The sequence below is a fragment of the Helianthus annuus genome, chromosome 16, assembly GCF_002127325.2.
Source record: "Helianthus annuus cultivar XRQ/B chromosome 16, HanXRQr2.0-SUNRISE, whole genome shotgun sequence".
Taxonomy (NCBI): domain Eukaryota; kingdom Viridiplantae; phylum Streptophyta; class Magnoliopsida; order Asterales; family Asteraceae; genus Helianthus; species Helianthus annuus.
This window is the reverse complement of record NC_035448.2, coordinates 144,084,573-144,098,582: the sequence shown is the minus strand read 5'-3', so window position 1 is coordinate 144,098,582 and position 14,010 is coordinate 144,084,573.

Genomic DNA, 14,010 nt, shown 5'->3' with positions numbered 1-14,010 from the left:
GCATTTATTGCTTCTAAGCAAGTTTCTCATCGAATCTTCAGGTTGTTCAGCACCTTCTTCGTAATTTTGACAAATCATTTTCCCCTTTTCCTCCAATATCATAAAAAATAGAGTATGATACAAGTGTACATAATGTCTCTTAATAAACGTCTTTCCAATGATTGTGCCCGTCGTGCGATGATACCCCATCTTATTTTTAAAACTCCAAATGGCACGCTCAATATCATTTGTAGCCAATTCTTGTTTTTTTGTGAAATCTTTTCTTTTTAAGTAAATTACAAAACTCGTACTTTATGTTAACACTAGATTGCAAAGTGTGCCCGCTGTCTCCAAAAAGTATAAAAAACGTACTCAATGTTTGCAAACCCTTACACGTTATGTCCTTTAGCCATAACTTAGTTAGTTTTCATGGTTAAATCTGACCAAATAGACCCATGCGAGGGTATTTTGGTCATTTTAGCCTCAACACTAAAATAAATAATCCAAAACCCATCTCTTTCCCTTAAATCTCTCCCTCTCTCTCTCTCTACAAACTCTCTCTATATATATACACACACATATCCACCTGTCCATAAATCCGTCGTCGTCCATAAATCCGCCGCCGCAACACCGCCATAGCTCCGTGCACCACCACCATAGCTTTTCGTTCACCACCGCCATAGCTCTGTTCATTACATCACTAGATAATGAACTAACGAATCTCTAATTCCAGTCACACTTACACCAAAAATCACACAAAATTGACCACATTCTGTTACACGTTCACAGAATCAAATTCAAATAGATACTCGCATAAACCAATAAACACGAAAATCAAAATCACCGATTAATCCTGTATACCAAGTAACACCACGGTAGATAGAATCCATTTTCTCGCAGCACACGGTGGCATCTCACTGATCCGTTCTTTCGTCGTACAACCTCTCTCCTTCGATTTCTTCAATCCTCTATACTTAACCATCAACTTGTAAGACCCAGTCTTAATTAACTAAAAAGATTATAAAAATTTTTGCATTTATATATATAATGCAAATACACGTCCATATATATTTTTGAGTTTCATAAAACGTCATAAGTGTTAGGATATTTCAACATGTTATCGTTGTTCACTTTCGGAAACGACTAAACAAAATGCAGAAGTTTCATCTTTGACTGTGATCGGTTCTTCACTATGCTTGATTGCAATCTGTAACTTCAAAATCATTACCTAGATTTCATAAATCATCAAATATGTTAGTTATAAAGAGTGTATAACGTAACAAATTAAATTCGAAGGCCAAAAACATCAAAATCATAAATCAGCAAAAACCCGATGTAACCTACGTTTGAGTGGCCGTAGTTTACGGCCAAATTATTCACACGAAACAGTCAATACCTGCCGTAGCCTATAGCTGGCATACCGACATGGTGAGATGAATGTCTGGGCTGTGACAATTCATCTAGGTTATGTCTCAATTGAGTCACGACTGATAACCAAGATGACCAGGTAAATCATCTGGGTTATGCCTCAAAAATTAACTAATAACCCAGACAAAGATTTAACAAGTCTGGGTTACAGAACTTAACCATTTTTGTCCTTTTTAGTAAAAGCTGCGTAACTTCTCCGATACTTATACGTTTAGCTTGAAACTTGTTTCAAAATGACCGTAAAATGTTTACCCACATAATTAACCCAAAATCCTTGACATGGATTCATAACTTTTATGAATTACGTAACCATTACCTGGTTTAAGCGCATTTTTATTTTGACCCGTTATGGATCTAAGCACTTAAACTTAATTTATCCACATCCCTTCACATCTCTTATTCCCACTTAAACTTAATTTATCCACAACTTCAATTGTGATGGATTATAATAGGAAAAATCATTATATTCTCATTCTACCTTAGAGTTTGCCACTTTTACGAAATTTACTCATTATGTATTATTAAGCCAAATTGATTTAAACCTTCCACTTTATATTACCAGAAAGATTGTTCAATTTATAAAACTCATATTTAAACCACCCTTAAGGGTTGTTTTCCCAGTTTGTAATCTGAGGGCGTATTGGTTAACATAGTCCTTTTTACCACGAAGGACTTTTAAATGCATATTTTGATCAAATGAGCACCTTAAACCGTTGTTCTATTTAAATCATTGAATTCCTAAGAACATGATGTTCTCAGATTTCAAATTATTAGATATACATCACTTTAGGTAATCCAAAGCCCACTCATGACTCGATTAGTTCTCATCGGACCTTAAGTCCTCATTGAGAGTTTGACCCATTACACATACCTGACTCAGGTTTTAGCATTGACCCGTTTTAATACCTTGCACTATTAATTGCTAATTAATAGAAATGCAAGCCATACGCTATCCTTCCTGTGGCACAAAACTCGGCAAGCGACCATTAGTCATTATTGTCAAATGATGATAACATCACCTTTTGACCTCTTTGGCCTAAATGACCATTTTATTATTGTGAGATGGTAATTATTTGTCATCTCCCTCATTTAGCCCGTTACCGCTTGCACCATATGATCATTTTACTAAAAATTCGTTTCTTAATTCATTTGACCCATTATGGCTTATGCCATAGGGTATCTTTTTCAAAACTCATTATTTATCCGTCAACTCGTGACCAGATTACTATTTTACCCTTTTTACCCATTATGAACTACACCATAAGGTAACTTTTCAAAACTCTTTGTTTATTCGTCATCACATGAACAAATTACCGTTTTACCCTTTTTACCATCAAAAATGGTTTCTTACCATTTTCACTTGTTTCGACCCGTATCATTCCGCGTCGGAACATCATATTTCAAATACTAATTTACCTTGTTCATAACCAATACAATAAGTAGGTGTTCTACTAGAAGGGTGTAAGCTTTACTTACCTTGCATCCAATTATGCTTTTCCACGTGTTTGATCCGTTTGACTCGCTTCTTCCCAAGCTTCCACCTTGCTTGCTAAGCGTTAAACAATTATTTTATCATTCGCGAGATGGTTAAATTAGCAATCATTTAAATTGCTCCCACCTTACGCATTTTACATCAAAATTACCATTTGATCTTATTATAGGTCAGTTTGACTTTTAAAAAGTCAACTGCCTATTAACATGTGTTAATGCATAAATAAGTTCAACAACTCATTTAGGCAATACGTCAAATACCTGGTAGGCGTTATTTTTAAGCTACCATTTTAACTAGATTCCCAACCAAATTCATATCATTTCTTTCACTTTGACAAGTTCGAGCGATCATTAACATCAAGTTATCTTAGCTCCTAATTATCAATGCTAATTTATCCATTCATTGTGCTAGAACTATGGGTTTTCATCTCTATGTAAAACCCATTTTATCATATTACTAGACATTCATCCGAATACCTAATATAATCAAGTTCTACATACAACTAGTAGATAACATGATTTCAAGCATCTATTAACATGAATATAACATCAATTTCGTCATAACATACAAAACCCATTTCATGGCAACTATGAACATATACTCAAACTCATAAATTGTTTAAGTATCTTCCTATTACTACCATCCATGATGATTTTAAACATAAGTATATCCTCAACTTAATCTTATTATCAAAACCCACTTCATAATCTACTCGGTCATATGAGTCAATCATCATATTTATTTCATGCTAATCCTATAAAGATAAGTATATTAAACAAGTTTTAAATTTAAACTTAACCTTGACTGGTCTTGCCCGTTAGACTTATCAGTGGTTACCTTGTACCCCATCGCTCAGGTATACCCACATTGCCTTCCCGAGGCTGACAAGTGTTTATGACCCCCAGTTCCGCAGCTCGTGATACAATGGAGTCATATACCATGTTATGTTTTTCTTGGTCGTGATTGTATCACGTCATGTTTAAGTTCATATCAATCTTTTCGTTTTCGAAAATTTTCTTTTCGGATTTATCGTCTTGCAACTATTGGTGTCAAGACCTGTTCTTTTAATATTAATCGTTTTCCAATTCCTCTCATACTATTTATATTTGTTAAAACGTTATTTCTAACTAAATCTGAATTTAGTTTAACGTTTTCTCTTTAGCTTATGATAATTACTCGTATCAAGCAATTGGTAACCGAGCATTTCTTCTTTATTGTTATTATTTTATGCGGGGATTCGTAACCGATTCCCTCGCTTTGTCTAAGTAACCCATAAGCCCCTTTCACTTAGCCTCGTAGGCTATTTCTTTAGGCTTTCACCTTTTTAAGTGAGACCTCTAAGGTTCATTCCTCTCGATTCGTGACCCGAAGATCATTTTGGTCCCGTAAACCACCCCAAACCCGAGTTATTCTTTAAGTACGTTTGGTGTTAACACACTCATTTATCGTTAAAAGAAGTCAACTATCATTTACCTTGTCTTATCTTTTATCCGCCATTCATAGCCATTTTGACCATGAAGGCTAATTTATTTTGTATTTCTACTATGGCCCTTGGACCATGTTTGATCCGTATTGGCAATATTTGTGTTTCTATGACCCCATGAGTCATGTACGTGTCACATTTGCTTGCAAGATCTATTAGTCGTTTCATCCCAATTGGGTGATGATCACTTGCGCCTAAGCCTGGCGCAAGGGTTAAATAACATTGACCACCCATCACTACCGAGTCACAACTACCATCTTTAGTGGTAACCACCACATTTTTGTGTATGTTGCCTAAGACACCCTTTCTCATCATAGATGAGACACCGTCTGATGGTATCCGCATGCGCTCGCGTGATCGTAGTCCATGACTAGATCGTTTTCCGTTCGGATAACTCTTTCGCTTCTATGACTTCAGATGTCATTTTTGCGTCGGTTTGTTTCACGCTTTCCGTTACCCGACTTGCGTTTATGTTTATCTCAAATTGCGTCCCATCACCCGGGCTCATTATTCTAATGTATCACGCTCCCGTTACCCTGTTTGTGCTTACTTTTTTTTTGCTACAACTCATCACCCGAGTCCTTTATTCAAATGCTTTAACGCTCCCGTTACCTGGTTTGCGTTTTCGTTTATATTGAACCATGTCCCATTACCCGGACTCGTTATTGATGTGTGTCGGTGTGTATATATTTTTGATGAGTATTTAAGCCCCTTTTTTTACACTTTTATCCAAGTTTTAAATTTATAAAACACGATATTCACTAACACTAAAACACATATGGGCAAGTGCACCCATCGTGGACGTAGTATAGTGTTGGTAAGATACCGAGGTCGTCCAAGGACACAAGAGCTTTTAATACCGGTTTATCCTCAACGTCTAATCAAATCAAAAAGTTAGAAAAATGTTTTAAACTAAGAAAAATAAAAACTAACTAAATGCTGAAAATAAAAATAAAATAAAAACAGATAGACAAGATGAATCACTTGGATCCGACACGTGTATTAGTATAACCTTTGATTATTTTTGCACTTTTGCACTTGTTTAAGAGATTATCTTAGTTATTGTAGTAGGCCCCTCTTTTGAAGGCGACGTTACCCTAAACCCAGTAGTTTGAGTCAGCAAGGATACAATCCTAAAGGGTCGGATTATTGAAAGATAATGAATTAAGTTATTAATGCAAATTGTGGTAGGCCCCGCTTTTGGCGGTGACGTTACCCTCGGCTAAGTAGTCTGAGTCAGCAAGGATACAGTCCTAAATAGCCGGGTTATAGTATTAATAGTAGTTAACTTATGAGGGGGTCAAAGAGTTTGGATCCCCGCCATCCAATACCTATGGGCATTGAAGGAGATCCTACTAAAATTGACCCAGGTCCCAAGCAGGACCTCTAAACGCTGAACAAGGGCAAGACCCTTACCAAACCGTTCCCTTAACCCCCGACCAGGTAGCCAACATACCTCCATATAGACCGTGGAGATATGAATGGTGAAAATCTTTTATTTTATATAGACAGTAAAATAATGCCAAGACACCACGGACAAACGATAAGGAAAGATCACCTTCAACATAAGTAACTAGTTATTAAAGTCATTAATACAAAACCAAATAAAAAGTGCAAAAGATTAAAAATAAAAAGTATTATACTAAACACTTGTCTTCACCAAGTGATGTAAGAGACTTAGGCAAACATGGCCTTGATTGTCAAGAACTCTTACGATCAATCTTGGATCCCGAGACGACTCACACACTCTACGATGGACAATGGATGATGGTGGTGGATGATGGTGTTATGGTGGTGGTGGGTGGTGGATGAAGTGTGAGAGAGGTGGTGTGCCAAGGGATGAGAGAAAATGAAGCCAAGCTCCTCTATTTATAGGCTGGACACGGCCCCGTGTCCGCTGGACACGGCCCCGTGCCCGTCTGACATTCTCTCTCTTCATTAATTGTAATTCGCAATTACAATTAATGCGCCTGCTGTACTTTCACCACGCCCCCGTGCCCGCTGGACACGGCCCCGTGGTGGGCAATGGAAGCTTCTACTGGTTTGTCTTTTCTGCTGCTTCCTGGGCACGCCCCCGTGTTCGCTGGACACGGGGCGTGTTCAGACTCTGTTTCTTCTCCTTTGCTTTGGGAGGTGCCGTTGAGGGTCCGGGCAGTCTACTTTTGTCCCTTTTCTTGTATTTATGGTAGAATTAGTTGTCTTTTTGCTTCTTTTGTGATTTTGAGCTCATTTCATCCTGAAAATACAAAAGGAAGACAAAAACACTCTTTTTCCAACATTAGTACTTAAAAAGGGTTAGTTTTATGCCTTAATTGATGTGATTTATATGTTGCATTTTACACACATCAGTTATTCTAATGTAATACGCTTCCGTTACCCAGCTTGCGTTTACATTTTCTATCAAACATTATGCTTTATTTGACCAGTTTGACTTGTTCATGCGAAATCCATCACTTATGAACAATCAAACCTTATTCTTTATTTGACCCGTTTGACTTGTTCGTGTGAAGTCCATCACTTATGAACAATCGAACTTTATTCTTTATTTGACCCGTTTGACTTGTTCGTGTGAAATCCATCACTTATGAATAATTAAACTTTATGCTTTATTTGACCCGTTTAACTTGGTCGTGTGAAGTCCATCACTTATAAACAATCAAACTTTATTCTTAATTTGACACGTTTTGACTTGTTCGTGTGAAATCCATCACTTATGAACAATCAAACTTTATTCTTAATTTCACCCGTTTGACTTGTTCGTGTAAATCTATCACTTATGAATAATCAAACTTTATTCTTTATTTGACCCGTTTGACTTGTTCGTGTGAAATCCATCACTTATGAACAATCGAACTTTATTCTTTATTTGACTCGCTTGACTTGTTCATGTGAAATCCATCACATATGAACAATCAAACTTTATTCTTAATTTGACCCATTTAGGTTCCTTTTTAATTCGTCCCATTAGCTTCGTCTTTACTATATCGGATGTAAATGCACTCATTATAAGAAGTTCATGGTATCATGTGTTCACTACTTACTTGGCCAGGGTAAGTAATCAACACATGGTACGTATGACCTTGTCATAACTATCACATTACTTCCCATGTAAGTAAATCCTCGATTCATGTTTGGTAAAATCTTATTTAATTGTTATTTAACAATTATTAGTTTTACCCATTTTATCCCCAAAACATATAAAATGTTTTCTTTTTTATAAAACTTTTATGCAATCGCATTCGTTAATGTGATCATTACTTTTTCTCAATAGGATCCTATTAATAATGTCTACTTGGATGGTCAATCCCATTCATGTTTCTAAATCTGAATTCTTTTATTGTTTTGTTATTCACGATTGTGAATAGTGCGTATTTCTACTTAATTTCTCTTGAAACATCATCCTGGATAGGTATCCTATCCAAGTTTCCCAAGTTTTATATTCCGTATGCAACCGTCATTCACTATGTATTTGTTGCATAATACCATTTATACAATAAATTTAAAACGTGCACCTAGTAGATACTTGCCCTAATGGGCTTTCATTGTCGTTTGACCTTTATTCGATATCGTTACATGATTTAGGTCCTTGATGAGCATGCTTTACTTGTCATACTTTGGACTGTTCCATCGTCATGTCAGTAAATCATTAAACTCTCACCATCTTCAGATGCGAGCGTCCTTCAACTAAAACATTCACAAAATATTAGTAACATTGAAATTAATAAGCACCCGTACTAGAATACAAGGTCTTCTACAATACTTGTTAACACAAATAATTCACTAATTATACCGGTCTTTTACCAATTTATTTGAGGTAACGTGCGTTCACACGATAGCCCCATGCGTTGTTTACAACACTTTTAACCATTCTAGACAGTTAATATTCATAATAACTTACCGGATGTCTTGATCAAGCCTGGAATCGAACATATTTAATCTTTAACCTTGAGCTCTGATATCAACTTGTAAGACCCAATCTTAATTAACTAAAAAGTTTATAAAAATTTTGGCATTTATATATAATGCAAATACACGTCCATACATATTTTTGAGTTTCATAAAACTTCATAAGTATTAGGACATTTCAACATGTTATCGTTGTTTAGTTTAGGAAATGACTAAACAAAATGCAGAAGCTTGATCTTTGACTGTGTTCGGTTCTTCACTATGCTTGATCTCCATCCGTGACTTCAAAATCATTACCTAGATTTCATAAATCATCAAATACGTTAGTTATAAAGAGTTTATAACGTAACAAATTAAATTGGAAAGCCAAAAACATCAAAATCATAAATCAGCAAAAACTCGCCGTAACCTACGGTTGAGTGGCCGTAGCTTACAGCCAAATTAATCACATGAAACAATCAATGTTTGCCGTAGCCTATGGTTGGCATACCGACAGGGTGAGATGAATGTCTGGGCAGTGACAATTCATCTGGGTTATGTCTCAATTGAGTCACGAATGATAACCTAGATGACCGGGTAACTCATCTGGGTTATGCCTCAAAAATTAGCTGATAACCCAGACAAAGACTTAACAAGTCTGGGTTACAGAATTTAACCATTTTTGCCCTTTTTAGTAAAGCTGCGTAACTTCTCCGACACTTATCCATTTTGCTTGAAACTTGTGTTGGTCCATGCATTCAAGCCCAAAAGAACAGATGATAAGGAAAGCCAAAACTGGTTCAGAACAGTTGATCCTCATAAGCAGTGCTTGTACTGAATTCTCCCCTTGACATTGGTTTAAACCTCGAAATCGTTTAATACATATGAATCACCCCAAAACAATTGAAAACAGTAAAATAGGGGAACTATGTACTCACATCGAAGTGCGAAGTATCCTCAATCTAAAGAACTTCAACAATCTCAAGTAAACCAGAGAAATCAAGCAGCACCTAGTAATCGAATCACTAGATAAATAATCGACCCCTAAATCGGAAGATCGGACAGAATGAGGTTTCGTAAACCAAATGAGTATTGGAACTCATGTGATATGGTTTAACAAAGCCTACATCCTAAATCGGAATTTAACCTAAGTGCTTTCGACCCATTACGACTCATTAAGGTAGCTTATGCTACTTTAACGCGTCCTTCGCGCAAACGCGCGTTCGAGACGTCTAACTAGTCCTATGACAAGTATTATATGCCCTAACATGTTTAAATATGTTGCGTAATTAGTTAAGTGACAGAAGTTTAGGTTACATATGCTTAAAATCCAATTTTGCATGAAAAGGGCATTTTGGTCATTTTCCTAAGGCATATAAACTACCTATCATACAACTACTTAAACTAGGTGACCATAAGGTATAACCTCGGAAGGTTATTCTCTATGCAACTATGGTCACTAAACATGCTTGGTCGGATCCTAATGATCGACCAAGCGGGTCGAGTTCGAATGTCTAAGCGGTGGTTTAGACCACTTGACTTACGACTCTAAACAAGCACTAAACTAAAAGTGACGAGCTAAACATGTTAGAACATGTTTAACTAAGTTAGAAAACAGGTTTTGATATCTAAACAAAGTGTTTTGATACCAAGAGTAGTTTGGTTGCAAAATACGCTTAAATGCGCACTTTGACCGAAACTACGACTCGTCACTACGCCTAGTCAACGTGGTAATCAGTAGGTATAGTCACTAGGGACTATAACCATCGTGATTACGCTCACGTTGCGAAGTTCAAACGAACTTCGTGTTGACCAACTCGTGGTCAAAGCAGAAAGTCAAACACTGTTTGACTTTCATGCTCGAAAAGCGATAAAAGAACGAAAGAAGCTTAGAAAGGGTCCAAGCTAGGGAGAAATTGATCTTAAAATCTCATGGTATGAAGTATTATAACTTCAACTTAGAGAAATCAGATCAATGGTGCAGAAAAATGAAAGAGGGCATGGCTATATATAGTTTTCGGTTCACCGTTAGGATCATTTCTTGCTAAAGAGGAAAAGATCTTGGCCATCCATGTGGGCTAGTGGTATTGTAATACAAGGGGGACGTGTTAAACCATCAAAACAAGCAGATGGTATCCCAAAACAACCATTAAAACCATCAAAAACAAGCCCAACGTCCAGATTCAATGTTTCTGTCTGGCAAGACCTCGTGCCCTGCGTAAGATTGCTCTTCATCTTACGCGGCCCGCCAGAGCATCTTTGGCAGAATTGCACTTTTAGTCCCTGCAGCTTAGAAACTTGTGTTTTGATGCATATTTGACGCGTTTAAGGCCCGTTAACCTCATTTCAACGCTCTAAAATGAAGTTAAAGTATAGGGAACTTAAAATATGCTCAAAAACATCTCGGATGTCGGTTCGTTTGGTCGTACGGTCGCGTTATTCGGTTAATTACGACGAAAGTCGTAACGAATGCAAAAACGACCCAAATTAAACGACGAATGGAATTTTATCATGTCAATCACTAAAATAAAATATTTTAATGATTACATAAGTTTTTGGGTGTCCGGATATATTCAGAACGTAAGATATGCGCGAAAATGCAAACTTATGCACTTTTTGACGCTTTTAGTCCCTATTGATCAAATAAGTTTATTTTAGCATACCGAACCCCTCAAAGCCTATTTTTAAGCTATGTAAAGGATATTTATGGTATGTTTAACTTATGATCAAGTTCCAGAATGTTCGTTACCATACAAATTGGTATAGTTTCGCAGTTTGACACAATTAGTCCCTGCGATCGAACAAACTTGTTTTCAACACACCAAACCATCCAAAACTTATTTCTAAGTTATGTGAAGGTTATTTAGGGCATGTTAAGCCTATTTCACTATCCCAGAGTGTTTGTCGCATTAAACTGACTGCGTTTACGCACCAGTTTGCGTATAACCTTCCAGAAAGCGATTTAAAGCTTGAAATCGGAATCGAATCAAATCGTAAAATCACCAAACACAAATACACACATAATAACACCAAAGCACATTGTTTTATTAATAATTAACATTGTTTTACATTGAACATCGATTATAGAGCACAGTTGTCACAAATTGCTTTTGTGACTAGAAACTCCGTTGGATTCAAGGAATTAAGTTTGACCCAACTTCATGGTCGACTCCTCACTTATGAAAGGGAGTTGAACCAAAAAAAGAAGTTCCAAGAATCAGGGAAAGTTGCTGATGATTACACCTTTGGTAACACAGCACTTCTGGGTCAAGAAGAATCTGGTAGTAGTAAGTATCAGAGTTATGATCATTACATTGACATAACTGCTGGTGGAGCTTTTAACAACTCTGATTCTTACTCACCCAACTATGCTTTTACAGCTAGTGGAGAAAACCAGAATTCTGATAACTTATCCTTTGAACTTATTGATCTTCAGCATTTTGATCCAACTGATTTGGAAGAAATGGACATATTGCACCAACTGGCACTGCTGAGTGTAAGAACCAGCAAGTTTTATAAGAGAACAGGAAGAAAATTTCTAGGGTTACATGGGAATCTAAAAGTAGGGTTGGATAAATCAAAGCTAAAGTGCTACAAGTGTAATAGGCTAGGACATTTTGCTAGAGAATGTAGGAGCCAAAATAGTGGACCAATCATAACACATCCTAGCCCTAGACCTTAAATAATCAAAACACTATGCACTATTACCAAAATACCCCTGCTGCTCATGTAAACACTGCTCACTATGCACACCCTGTAACACCTGTTCCAGTGCAATATGTTCAAGCTCCTATCCCACAAATTCAGTATGTCCAAGCCCCAGTCTCTCAGGTTCAAGTGCAACCACCTGCACCACAACATGTTGCACAAACATCTGCTCCAGTAGAGGCCAGTCAGCAAAGCTTCTTTACCCAAGGCTTTGTTGATTGGGGTAGCATGCCTGATGAGTTATCTGATGAAAACTTTTCTCTAATTGCTAAGAATGATGCTAGCTGTGATGAATTTTGTTTTGTAGCATTAGAGTCAATTCCAGAAGGGCTAGAAACTTAAGAAGGAGAATCCAATGCTGAAACAGTGGATGAGATTGCTGAAGCAGTGGTTAGTGCTGTTGTCGGTGAACAGCTGTTAGAAGAGGAACCCAAACCACTGATAGAACCTCTTGCTGACCCATGGTGTGCTGAAGAAGTTGAAAAGAAATCCTGTGCTTGTGAGAATGTCTGTGACTGTGCCATGATGGCTGCAGCTAAGGTATCACCTTAGGTCTTGAAAAACCTATGTTCAGACAAATGCATCATAGCATTTGCTAATGTTAAAGAGGTGAATGAAAACCTTAGAGACAAAATTTTAAAAGATGAAGTGCAATTTGAGAAGTCCGTTAAAGAACTGAAAAACAAATTGTCTGAAAAGGATAATGAGATCTGCAGTCTTAAACATGAACATAGCATAACCAAGGATCAACTCCAAGCCATGATAAAGAAATATCATGCTTGCAAAAAGGAGTTGGAATCCACCCAAATCACATGTGAAAAATGGGTTGAATCCTGCAAAGATTATGAAGTTATGTTAGAAAAACAAATCAAAAGCAATGTAAAATTTGGCATAGGTTTCATAAAAAATGACCAAGTTGAAAACACTGCTGAAATTGAGTCTGGAACTGTTGAGGTTAAACCAACAAACAAGGATGGTTAGGAAATTAAAATCACTGATAAAAATGGTAACAAAATCATCTTGGAAAAATCAAGTGGGTCATCAACCTTTGAAGAGATAGAAAAATATCAATTCAAACCCACTTGGTCAGATTAGTGTGACATCCTTGAAAATTTCAAACCAATGGATTTTTCCACCATTGAAGGGGTCAAAACTCTCAAAGACATCCCAACAGTGGTTCAAAACTCTATTGCAAAGGAGGTTGAAAAGAAGAAAAGAAGAGAAAAGCTTAAAAACATGTTTTGTGATTTCTGTGAAAAGAAAAACCATTCCACAAAGGATTGTTTTCATTTAAAAGCATATGACATTAACAAAACAAGCATAATTGAGTCTGCAGAACACTGCATCATCTGTGGTAAAACCAACCATCTCACTCATGAGTGTGTGTACCTCAAAATTTTTGAGGTTAAAAGAATAGAGTACACCTCAAAAACACCCATGAGTTCATTAAAACAACCCATCATGAAACAACAACCTTTTGGGCCTGTCCAAACAGCTGTTACAAAACAGCTGAACAAAAACTCTGCTCTAAGAGATGTTCAAGTGACAGATGCACCACCCTCAAATCAATATCAAAGAGGAAAAGGTCAACCTCCATTCCAAAGGGTCCCACATGTTTATGAGACTTACAAAAAGCCTTCTAAACCAAAAGAGAACATGCACCCCTTTGGATTTCAACATCTGAAAGGAAATGGCCCACAACAGTGGTTAGAGAAACATTTTTCAAAAACTGTTCTAACCACTGTCCATGTTCCTAGACTTGACACTGATACTGTTTTGACCCCATCCAAAGCCTTATTGGCTTTGGAAACCCTCCTGAACTAATTGTTTACTTGATGTCCAAGGAGCTTCTGCATGCTTAGATAGTCTTTGGTATGTAGATAGTGGAGGCTCCAGGCACATGACTGGATGTAGAGCCCTACTCAAAGAATTCAAAAAATCATGGAGGGGTGATATATCCTTTGGTAACAATTCTAAGGGAAAGGTGTTGGGGTCTGGAACAGTTCAGTTAGGAAAAATCAAGTTTGATAATATT